Here is a 12918-nt window from a genome sequence, read left to right on the forward strand (position 1 = left end):
AAGCTCATGTCACAATGTTTGTTAGCCTTCAAGGTGGCACAAGACTCTTAGTAGCTGCTGCTTTTACCAATTAATAAATGGAGCTACCAGAAAGAACTACAGAAATAGGAGCACGGCCAACGATTGGAGCGGCTGAATGGAAGCGATTAAGACATAGAGTGGCCACACCAATTATTTACTCTGAAGTGAGTGAAACATAGAACTCTATAAACACATTTTCACTATTGACTGATGGAAGATATGTCACTATACCAGCCATTTGTCAGCCTGCTAATATCAAGGCATTGGCGTTGCTCTACCTCACAGCAAAGCGGGGGGAACTCCGCAGAAGGTGACTGTTCTCCCACTCTGGCAGAAATGCTGATTATGCACTCAAGAAAGGACAGAGCAGTCACATCTTTTATTATAGGTCTTTGTTTTCCGCTGCAGGAGCTATACACAGAGTGGTTCCAGACATCATTCTGAAACAAGAGCAGGTAAATGAGTCGCTTGTGGCTCCAGTTTTTATGCTTAAGGGGGAAGCTATACAGAAATCCCATTGATTCCATACCTTATCATCTATACCTCTCTGGAGGTTTTATTGCTTCCTCATTTGGATGTAGACAGGACTATGTGCAAAAGTTGTCCATCAGCAGTTAGCACTTTGACAGCAGACTGGGCAGGCATACAGGAAACCTGGTCATCCTATTTATTTCCAAGCGCTTTTCAGCACTTACCAAGTGCACATGCAGAGTGGCCAGATGCAACAGAGAATGGGGCATCAGCCTATTTACTAGTGGGATTTTGGCAGGTGCCATGTGAAAACTGAAGAAATGGAAGCCACCAGCTTCTTGTATTTATTTATTTATTTTATAAAAAATTATATACTGGGACGCAGGTGGCGCTGTGGGTTAAACCACAGAGCCTAGGGCTTGCTGATCAGAAGGTCGGCAGTTCGAATCCCCGCAATGGGGTGAGCTCCCGTTGCTCTGTACCAGCTCCTGCCAACCTAGCAGTTCGAAAGCACGAAGTGCAAGTAGATAAATAGGTACCGCTCCGGTGAGAAAGTAAACGGCATTTCCATGCACTGCTCTGGTTCTCCAGAAGCGGCTTAGTCATGCTGGCCACATGACCCAGAAGCTGTACGCCGGCTCCCTCGGTCAGTAAAGCGAGATGAGCGCCACAACCCCAGAGTCGTCTGCGACTGGACCTAACGGTCAGGGGTCCCTTTACCTTTAAAATTTTACATACTACTTGATTGCAGAAAACAAAAACAAAACCCACCTCTAGGTAACTTACAAAAGAATAAAACTATAAAATTATTGGTTAAAAAAACAACAATTTAAAACATTCAAAAAAAAATATTAAAATCCATGATAAACAAAAACCTTAAAAGAAACGTCAACATTCTCAATATCTGGGTAGGCTTGTCTAAACCAACGTGTTTTTAGCAGGTGCCAAAAAGAATACAAGTGAAGGCAGCTGCCTGGTATCAACAGGCAAGGAGTTCCACAGTGTAATTGTGACCATACTAAAATATTGACTTCTTACAAACGCCAAACAAGTACAGTATTATGGGGTACCTGTAACAATGCCAGCTCTGGTGATTGAAGCAGTTGAGTGGGCATATGCATTATGAGCGAAGGCAATCACTTCTGCCTCTGGTCACATTATGGCAGCCTTCAGTGACCTGGTGCCCTTCACGTGTTTTGGACTACAACTCCCATCAGGTTAACAAAAGCTGCCCTATGGGCACATACATGTTATCGCTGTCCACTGACTCAGTTTTTTATACTGGCAGGATAAGCACATGTCAATACATTTAAAAAGACAAAAGAAAAGAAGCCCTCCCTGATTTTTAAAAATGTTTTATCTGCCCGTCCTCATCTATTTTTATGAGCTCATTCTTCATTGTGTGTGGCAGCTACTAAATGTGATGCTGAATGAGGTTCTACAGCTGCTTAGGGAATAAGCACCCCCTCCCCATATAAGTATATAGTTGCATTTTCCCCCTTTCATTTTAACACATACTATAAATCATGGCTGCAAACAGCACCTACAGTAAAATATTGTCATGTAAAATCATTCCGGCGGAAGGTTTTATTTGCATTGTACTCAAGAGTTAATGTGTCAATAAAAGGCTATGATTTCACCTGAACCACTCCAAATAGATGGATCTGGTTTTACAAGCTGTGTATCTAGTCCCTGCCAATTTGCATCCAGACAGGTAGACACAATCCACTAGGAAGTTCTCTTGCAAAGGACCAGTTGCAATGAACGGGAGCAGTTGTGCAACCTGTCTTCTCTTTTGCTCCCCTGACTTCATGCAAATCCAGGGATGTGATGCTGGGAAAGTAGCCCATCTAGGAGAAGTAAACACCTATCCTAAACCTCCTCTGCCTTGCAGGATGTCTTCAGAAGAAAAGGCTAAGGAGTAAACTCTATATAAATCTGAAGTGAAGTCCCTAAGATGGGCGCCTTGTACACCTGCTTCCAGCAATTCCTGCAGACAAGCTGGTGCCAAACATATTGCTCTGCTTTCCTTTGAACCACACCAGCGAAGCCGGGAGGGGGTCTTGTGGTCTGGACAGCCCAGGACCTCCATACACACTGCCCAGGTTGACCCTGGGGAGGTCACTTTGGTGCTGCTAACACAGCAGTTCAGCTTCACCCACGGAAGTGCACTCCATTGTCTCTTGAGACAGACAGATGCCAGCAACAATGCTGTGCTACAAATCCTCCAATAGGGATTGTGCAATGACTGACTCGTGCAAATATAGTGATCTAATTCATTATTATTGATTTTTTTAATTGCTAAACATTTTTTTGTGATTTAGTATGAGCCATGTTTTGAAAGAAAAATCTCAAGGCTTTAGAGCACTGATGTTGTTTTGGAGTGAGCATTGCCTTGTTTTTGTTCCTACTTGCTGCACAGCCCCTCCATCTGTATATTGATAATAATCAGTTAAAAGAACCATAAGTCTTCAGCTTCTTTCATACAAAAAAGGACACCAAACCTGCAGAAGATTTGATTCCTAGATTTGTAGAGTTGGAAAGGACCGCTAGGGCCATCTAGCCAATTCCTTGCAATGTAAGCATTTTTTTGCCCAACCTAGGGCTTGAACATATGACCCTGAGATTAAAAGTATCGTGCTCTACTGGCTAAGCTACCAACTGACATATCACTTGGGATTTCCCATTACCTGAAGATGCTGGAGACTTGGAACAGCCCCAGCCTGAAATGCCAGAGAGCTGCTGCCAGTCAGTGAAGACAATACTGAGCTAGATGGACCAACGTTCTGACTCGATACAATGCTGCTTCCTATTGTTGTTCCTTTACATCCTCCCCCCACTCTTTGCTTCTAGAACCAGGGCCGGTTGATGCCCCCTTAATGTGCTGAATTTGGCCCAGGGGCTGCCAGTTGAAGATCCTTACTTTATTGAGGCTGTACTCCTGAACCAGCTTACCTGGGAGTAAGCCTCTTGAACTGAACAGGACTTCCATCTAAGCAGATATACATATGATGGTGGTGGTAGCCATTATAACAATCAAACCTTTTACCCAAGTTGCTCAGAAGTCATTTCTGTTTATGCTCATCGTGCTTCAAACTGTGGTTCGGCTTGCTTGAGAGTTTAATGCAAAGCACAAATCCACAACTGGCAATGGCCCTCGAGCCTGAAAAGAAGAAGAAAACAGCTAACAAGCATGACAAACTCTATAAAGAAGTTAGACATCAGTGAGATGGTGAAACACTGACATTCCACATCTACTGCCCAAATTTTTGAGGCAGTGCTCAAGCTGGGAAACCACCACTGGCAAGAGCAGTTGCCATTTTGAATTGTATTTCTTCTCACACAATAGCCCTGCATGAAAGATAATCAAGATTTTAATCTGTATTTACAAATGCAAGCAGACAGATCTCAAAAATGGGAATCAGGCAAACTCTGTCATATTGTTTATTGCATCACCTGGTAAATGAATTCTTGTCTGATAAATGAAGCTGCCACATGTGGACTTCTTTTTAATTAAAAAAATTAAGGTACAGAAGTTTGCTCTTTTTCTGCATTTAGAACACAGACTACAGCTTAGCAATTGGGGAGACAAGTATAAATCTTTGGTCAGCTGTAAATCTTTGCTCAGGCGTTCCCCAGCCTTTAACTATTTCTTCAGTATCTTCAGATGGTGGTGTCTGCTAATATTTATTGAAAATTTTCCTGGAAGTTGTTATGATTACATTGTTGCTGTCTCGATTGCTCTTAACCACTTTGGTTTTCACTGAATGAAAGCAGCATGTAATTATTTGGAATTTGGAAGCTGCCCAGAGTGGCTGGGAAAACCCAGCCAGATGGGCGGAGTATAAATAATAAGTTGTTGTTGTTGTTGTTGTTGTTGTAATAAATAAACAAAGCCAACTGCAAAGTCATTAATCATTCATAATGTGTCTGCCTGACCTACCTCACAGGGCTGCTGTGAAGATAAAAGAGGAAAACTCTGTGTACAGTGCCCCTAGCTCCTAGAAAGAAAGTTTAACCCAATGGATCTTGAGTGCGTCCCAGCTTGTTGGTCTGATTAAATACAAACAGGGAGATCTGTGCCAGTCTTGGCATGCTTAAGGCAGATATCAAGATTTGCCTCTTTTCTCTTGTGCACCGGGAGATCCTTTGTAGGTGTTCTTGTCTGTGCTGTCATACAGAGATCTTCATTTGCAAGGGATTCCCCCACCCCCCATTTCTTCCAGTGCAGGTAGCCCATTCATGCACACATTCCTTTTATGCACAGATGTCTTTATCATAAAGAACTCGGAGGCGGATTTTAGGGCAGCGTGACCAGTTCTGCCACACTGGGTGCTGAGCCTGGGAGACCTCACAACTATTATGTAGTGAACTGAGAAGAACAGAAGGCACCACATTTTGGACTCACACAGGGTGCCGCTGAAATTTGAAAGACCCAAGTCCCAGGAATTTGGGTAGCTTTTGTGTTTGCTTTTACAGAAGAACTTTGTGCATTATGGGGGAGCAAGAAGCACATTGTCTCCTACTTCCCATTTCATAAAAGGTAAAGGGACCCCTGACCATTAGGTCCAGTCGCGGACGACTCTGGGGTTGCGGCACTCATCTCGCTTTACTGGCCGAGGGAGCCGGGTCATGTGGCCAGCATGACTAAGCTGCCTCTGGCAAACCAGAGCAGCGCACGGAAACGCCGTTTACCTTCCTGCTGGAGCGGTATCTATTTATCTACTTGCACTTTGACATGCTTTCGAACTGCTAGGTGGGCAGGAGCAGGGACTGAGCAACGGGAGCTCACTCTGTCGCGGGGATTCAAACCACCAACCTTCTGATCGGCAAGTCCTAGGCTTTGTGGTTTAACCCACAGCGCCACCCGCGTCCCTTCCCATTGCATAGAACCATCAAATTGTAGAGTTGGAAGGGACTTTGAGGATCCTTGCAATGCTACACCACACGCTAACCCAACTGAGCTATCCAGGGTAGATTTTGCACAGTCCTTTGTAGTTGCTGAAGTGAAGCCTCCACATCTCTCCCCGTCCCCCCGTCCCCCGGTCATATGCAACATATTCACAAGTTGGAAAGGCGGACTGCATATCTGAGCACAGAAAGCAGTAGGTTTCACTTGAACTTTTCAATACGGACCTAAAAGCAGCCTTATGAAAAGTCAGGCTATTTACCCACCTAGCCCAGCATTGAGCGGCTGCAAGACTCCAGGGTCTGTGGCAGAGGCCTTTCACATCACCTACTGTCTGGTGCTTTTTTAAAGAGATGCTATGGACTGAACATGGGACCTGCAAAGTATGTCCTATATCCTTCTCCCAACATCTCCATCCTGCCAAAAGCTGCTGCTTGAGTATCTGCATCATTGTGCAGACAGGGCAGTGCATAAATCTTAATGTTGCATTCGGTTCTGATTAGTTCCCCCCCCCCCCTTCACGGCATGCTCCTTGGAAAAGGTAGTTCACCTCTAGAAGGCATCATGCTGCTTGTTTAACAGTTCAACAGCATTTGCAACCTTATCACCTCAATCTTTCAACTATGCTGCTTTATTTCCTCGATGGTCTGCTACCCTCCACCCCCCTCACCCCCCCTGCACACCTTTCATAGTTAAGTAAATTACCGCTCAAGGGTCATATAAAAGTCAGCTGGGTTACATAATTTAAAAGAGCATGTTCCAATTGCTTTAAAAAAATATTTTATTTTATTTTTAGCAAGCCCCAAATAATCCTGATCTTGGATTTGCCACCCGGACACCCTTCTGAATTATTTCAAGTGCTCTGTGTTCTTTTCGAAAAACCAGCATGGGTTCCCTGCACCCATATCAGCTCCAATTTAATGAAGTTGTTAAAGTAGCAAGACTGACAGGTTAATTATCCTTTATAAAAGGGGGACAAATTGAACTGTGTCTTTCCATCATTTTTTGATATATCAAGACGCTCCTGAGGTGCTCAGATGCCACTCTGGCGAATAGAACAACTAATCCACTCTGCTATTCTTTCTTGACCCTGCTTGCCCCAATGGGGCCTTGCGGTATATTGCGGTGGCTTTTTGTTTTGTTTTGTTTTGTTTCACATTCAACAGATTCAACTTTATTATGAATTCAGAAGGATTTTTTCCCCCTTCCTCCATATGTTAGCTGACAGCTCCCCTGAAATAACTGATGGCTAAATTTAAACTCTGATGAAAATTAACCCAAGTGTTAAATGCAAACGGGGAGCCGGTTGGAAAGAAAAGAGTTATCATAGTAAATGCCAAACAGTGGAAAATGTGTGTAAATTAATGGAGCCACACTGGTGACAAGCTGTCAGGCAGTTTGATGGCTCTCGACAGTGCTTTAGTCCCACTGAAGTTGGCCAGAGGGCAGCACGGACAAGTCCTGCTTTTCAAAAAGACCGCGGGATGCTTGACAGTAACGCTAACTAGACTGTCTAAAGTTCATGGTCAAATGAGAGGCCTCTTTAAAAGAAAAAAAGAAAAAAGAAAAAGAGAGAGAGAGCAAAAAAGCTGTGTGCTAAACAGGATCCGTCTGCTTGTGCGATCTGAATGAGATATCAAGCAATGCTGTGGTGTACCAGTGGTCACCAAAGAGGGTAAAAATAATGAAGAATATATGCAACCTCCAATTTAGTGGGAAACAGCACTGGAATTTAATCGCCAAGACAATTTTATCAGGTTATACTGCCCACATATGCTACCCCTGAAAATATGTATTAAGAAATGTTATAATTTGCCAAGCTTTATCCCTAAAAGAAATGGTTTGGCTTCAAATGTTGCATTCCAATGGGTTTTTCAATCAGGTAAAAATATTTGTGCCTGTCCATAAGTGCCTGGCGTGCTCTGGTCCATGGGGTCACGAAGAGTCGGACACGACTAAACAACTAAACAACAACATAAGCAATATTCTAAGTATGTTAGGCACAATATCATATGCTGACATTAAGATAAGGGTCAGCACCCAACACAGGACTGCTTGATTTTTATTTTTATTTTGGACATTGTTAAAATAGATCTGGGATCCCCAATGTTCACCAGAGTTTAGGCATTCACATTTGCACATGGATTAGTTTGCATGTTTTGGGGCTGGGCCATATATTACAGGAGCTTAATGCTTAATAAATATTGTCATATTATTAATTAAGCCACAGCTCAGCTGGGGCAACTGTGTTAACATGGACAGATTGTTATTTCTGAGCTGAAGTTTCTTAGCTGTAACATAGAAACGATGAGAATGTGTGACACACAGTCAATTGTATCAATGACATAAGGATTATGAAAAGCCCCCTGTACAATGGAAACGATCTCCTTTTGAAATGGCATGAATCCGCTCTCAAAGGCAGCTGTAAAGGAACACTCTCTGAAGCCCTATAGAAGAGCTGTGATTATTTTTATGGAAATGGAACAAAACAAGCAAAAAGTCCAGCCATGGTATTGGATCCCACCCAGGTATTCTACAGACATGTCAGAAAAATATAGAGGAATTTGTAGTCTGATGTCTGAGGGCAGAACTTCATAGAAGTCCTAGTAAGTTGGCCCTATTTAAATACATAGTGTGGTATCCAAGTAGACCCAGTAAAATCAATGGACTTAGGGCTAATTGTCCAATGGACTTTGGGCTAATTTCAGTGGGTCTACTCCAAGCTTGACTAAACATTGGCTATCATCCCTAGATTAAACTCTGAGGTTGGGTGTCTGAGTAGTCCTGCATTCCATATGGAATTTGAATGCAAGGCCCTTTAAAATACAGCTGTCTGGAAGGTTTTCCTGCACACACCCTGTTGGAATGCACAGTAGAGTACTTTTCCGTGGACTGTGCCTTTCCAAAATTATGATTCTTCGAAAAGGCCTTGCACTGCCTTTCTGGGCCCACACACAGAAAAGATCCTTCTTTGTTTACAGTGTAGATACATTAACACTACATTTGTACAGCAGATATGTGAAAGGAATACCCACATGATAGTTTGCAAGCTACATGATAAATAAACGTACCACCTAAACTGTAACAGTGCAATTTATCACATGTCTGCAGCCAGAACACCTGCTTAATAAGACATCTCCCCTTGTGCTCACTCTATCATTTGTAATTCTTGTGCAGAAAGAAAGAAAGAAAGAAAGAAAGAAAGAAAGAAAGAAAGAAAGAAAGAAAGAAAGATTGCTTTTCTTCATAAATGTTGAATTTCCAAATAAATTGCATTTCTGCAAAATCTAAGATTGGCATTCTCCCTCCCCTCCACACAAACTGCTTTTCTTGAGGGTACTTTATATTGTCCTTTAAATGCCCCCATATGTTCAAGATCATTTTGCGTGGTTATATAAGGAAACCACACTTAGCTTGAGAAAATCTGGATTCAACATCTAGGTGTTCCTCTGCATAGGAAGATACAAATAAATCAGAAAATTGTTGATTAATGCAGCAACATAGCTGGCAAAGCCTGGCTTAGTTTTCATTGCAGGGGGAGGTGTCCTCCCTTAGGATTTCTTTCTTTCTTTCTTTCTTTCTTTCTTTCTTTCTTGTTTGTTTCTTTGTTTGCTTGTTTGTTTGTTTGTTTGTTTGTTCTGCAAACCTAGGGGTTTCCCCAAGCCTACTGATACCTCTTTCTGGTCTGTAAATGTCCCATTGTGGTTATGTCAGGACTGGCACTCGGAGAAGTGAGATTACTAGCAGCCTTTATCACGAGAGCTGTACTGCATCTATATACCTTGACCATCTTGGCTAGATCAATGGAGCTCCCTTAGATGAACCTTTTTGTTTAATTCTATTGCCAACATTAGGCAACGAGCTCTTCAGGCCAAGACCATGCCTTACCTGATAAAGTATATTTGGATTAGGATTGATTCTGTAGCACAGCATTTGCCAACCTGGTACCCTAAAACTCCATCATTCCTGGCCATTGGGCATGCCAGTCTGGGCTGATGGCTGTAGCAGTCCAAAACACCTGGAGGGCACCAGGTTGAGGAAGGCTGCTGTAGCAGGTGCTGTGGAAAGCAAAGGGCTGTACTCCATTAACTCTTATTCGGAGTAGACCCACTGAAATTAATGGACCTAAGTTAGTCATGGCCAAAAATGTCAATAGGTTTACTGGGAGTTCAATATAACTCAAAGATTAGTTGATCAAAGGTAGATCAATTACCTTAGTTCTCACCATGAACTTGTTTGAAGCGGCAGATTCTAGAAGGACCACACTTTTGTCTCCAACTACCATCTTCCACATTTGAAGAGGGGGAGGGAAATCTTCCTTACAGAGCAGGAGGCGTCTGGTTGACATTTTGCTTTAATATATTGTTTACCTGCACTGTGCCTTTCTATCCTGGCATCCTCAGGTATTCTTGTATCAACAGATTAGTGTATAACAGGGAGCGGGGCAAGGTCGCACTTGCTGAAGAGCAAAGAACAAAGGGGGGAAAACAGCAAATAGCAAAGCGTTGTTTACCCTTCCTTACGATTTAGGAACTGGGCAAGGTTTGGAGCAAAGAGAAATGTGAAGGGCGTTAGGAGTACTAATGTGTGGATAGTCCTTTCAACTTCCAGGTCTTTTAAAACGGGGGAAAATAGCATAGAAAGAGTGGCTGCATTAGATCTTCCTCCAGCAAATGCAGTCCTGAGCAGTTTCTATAGTGACTATGGGGAAGAGCTTCAGCACCAGGGTTCAACCTCTGCTTTGCATACAGAAGGTCTCGGGTTCAGTCCACGACATCTGTAGGTAGAGCTGGTAGAGTACCCTGCCTGAAATCATGGAAAGCCACTGCCAGTCAGGGTAGGCAGTACTGAACTTGATGGACCGATGGCTTGGCTTCCTGTGTTCCTATGTACAGTGGTACCTCGGGTTACATACACTTCAGGCTACATATGCTTCAGGTTACAGACTCTGCTAACTCAGAAATAGTACCTCGGGTTAAGAACTTTGCTTCAGGATAAGAACAGAAATCATGCTCCAGCGGCGCGGCGGCAGCAGGAGGCCCCATTAGCTAAAGTGGTGCTTCAGGTTAAGAAAAGTTTCAGGTTAAGTACGGACCTCCGGAACGAATTAAGTACTTAACCCGAGGTACCACTGTACTTTATTTGAAGCACTTGAGAATGGTCCTTTATTTGGAGCAGCCCTCTAGTCTGAAGGGTTGTTGGGTCCAAGTCCCACTTAAAGAAGAAGATCAAGCAGCAGACATGAATTTGCCCATCAGCACTTATCACCTGGACAGCAAACTGAGCAAGCACAACAGTCACCTGGTCACAGTCTCTGCCACTATGATGAGGTGGACTACATGTTAATTGTGTCAATTATTTCTAAATCTGCATGTAAATTAGCGGCTTCAACATTTATGCACACCTGTGTCCTCTTTGGGCTTCTTTTGGATGGCACATTTCCTCTTTTGGGGAGATGCATGAATGATCACCCTATCAGATTCATGTGGCCCATATGGCTGCTACTGGTTTTGTTTTATTTTTAATTCCGTGAGATCCTTGATCATGGGTGTCATGTACCACACATAGTTTTTGCTTTAGGAGCAACATATGCACTGAAAATACATTGACTTAAACGTTTTATTTAAGGGAATTGTAATGGTAAATACACAGGGTGCCCTCTTGGGTATGCTTCATGGAAATGTAAGTTCTAAAACATTTTAATTAAATAAATAAGGCTCAGCCCCTAGCTCAGAAAACTATTTGTAGAATCGGGTTAAAAAGTGGAAGGCTACATACAAGTTCAGACTAAAATAAGTCTCCTGTATCTTTACTGGCAACCTTCTTACGTAATTCTGACTTTCAAATGCTCACAGAGTGCCTTGTGCTTCATGTTGATTCCCCATCTCTTGTCCTCTCCTTGTTCAGGCCTCATCCTCTCCTTGTTCATTGCATTGCAGTTTTCACACAGAATGTCTCGTTTGGTTAAATAAGTAGGGTGTGTGTATGATCTTTCTGCTTTCATTGGGGTCAGGATCAGGCCTGTAGCAAATGCTGTGGAGAGCAAAGGTCAGGCTTGGTAAACTAATGACCTCCCCAGGAGCCACTGTCAGCTCCTCTCCACTTCTAAATATGTAGCAAATGCCTCTGTTCAAAGGGCAATCACTGAGAGCATGTTGTGTTCTCTAGTTTGGCAGACATTTGCTATTCATATTTTAGAAAATAGATGGGCCTCAGAGCCCAGATAGATCAAGTGCGTGGCATCCATGACCTTAACTCTGTGGCACTAAGGCATAAGGCACCTCAAAGGAATACAACAGAACTTTGCCCGGCTATCTTTGGTTGCCTGTTGATAGAAAGCCAAGTGTTCACTGGCTATTGGACACACACATACAAAAGCAGGTGCCTACTGTATACAGTGGTACCTCGGGTTACATACGCTTCAGGTTACAGACGCTTCCAGTTACAGACTCCACTAACCCAGAAATAGTACCTCGGGTTAAGAACTTTGCTTCAGGATGAGAACAGAAATCGTGTTCCGGTGGTGCGGCGGCAGCGGGAGGCCCCATTAGCTAAAGTGGTGCTTCAGGTTAAGAACAGTTTCAGGTTAAGAACGGACCTCCGGAACGAATTAAGTACTTAACCCGAGGTATCACTGTAAATGCAAGGATGTAAGAGGCTGTCTCATATTCATTTTGTCTAACAAGACCAGTACTGTTTACTCTGACTTCCAGGGCTCTCCAAAGTCTGAAGCAGAGCTCATTACTCCCCTGCACCCCTAAAAATGGCTCACAAATGACTTGCAGTCAGGTGGTTCAACTCCCCACTTGCACAAGACGGCGGCACCCAATTTTAGGCAACTCCTTCCTCCCACTGTAGCTCCCCATGGCACATCCCAGGCCTTTCATGGGGGTCCTCTAATTCTCAGGAGACGCTTTCAAGGCAACCAGGAGATAAAGCGTGGTGGTGGAGGAGAAGGAAAGTCTTACTGCACGAATGTTCATTGGGCAAGTGGTTTGGATACAAGTATTTATAGCAGGGGTATGGAACCTGCAGCCCTCCAGATGTTCATTCATTCAACACTTTTGTATCCCACTATTCATCAAAAAAACATGTGGCTTAAAAATAGTACTGATAAAACAACCCCTGCCCTCAGACTTACAGTCTAGGGCTGGATCTAGACACATCAAAGAAGTGTTTCAGTTAAACTTGTTGTAAACTCATACAGGGAAATCCAGTTGGGAAAGACAAGACTCCACAGCGCCATATGGTGGCACAGCGTTATATTGCATATACAATGCATATAAACCTTTTTCTTTACCAATCTAGCTGAGTCCTAGAAGCCTTAAAACAAAAGGAAAATGGAGGAGCGGGGAAGCAAGCTCAGGCACTAGATTTTAGTTGCAAAATTCTTGTAATGATTGGCTGGATTAGAATGATTTGGAGAGGAGTCAAAAGATACTGCCTTATAATAATAATTATTATTATTATTTCAGCCTTTCTGCAGAGTCAATGGAGAAGCCATGCAGTGCCGTCTC

This window comes from Podarcis raffonei, chromosome 3, assembly GCF_027172205.1.
Source record: "Podarcis raffonei isolate rPodRaf1 chromosome 3, rPodRaf1.pri, whole genome shotgun sequence".
NCBI classification, from domain to species: Eukaryota; Metazoa; Chordata; class Lepidosauria; order Squamata; family Lacertidae; genus Podarcis; species Podarcis raffonei.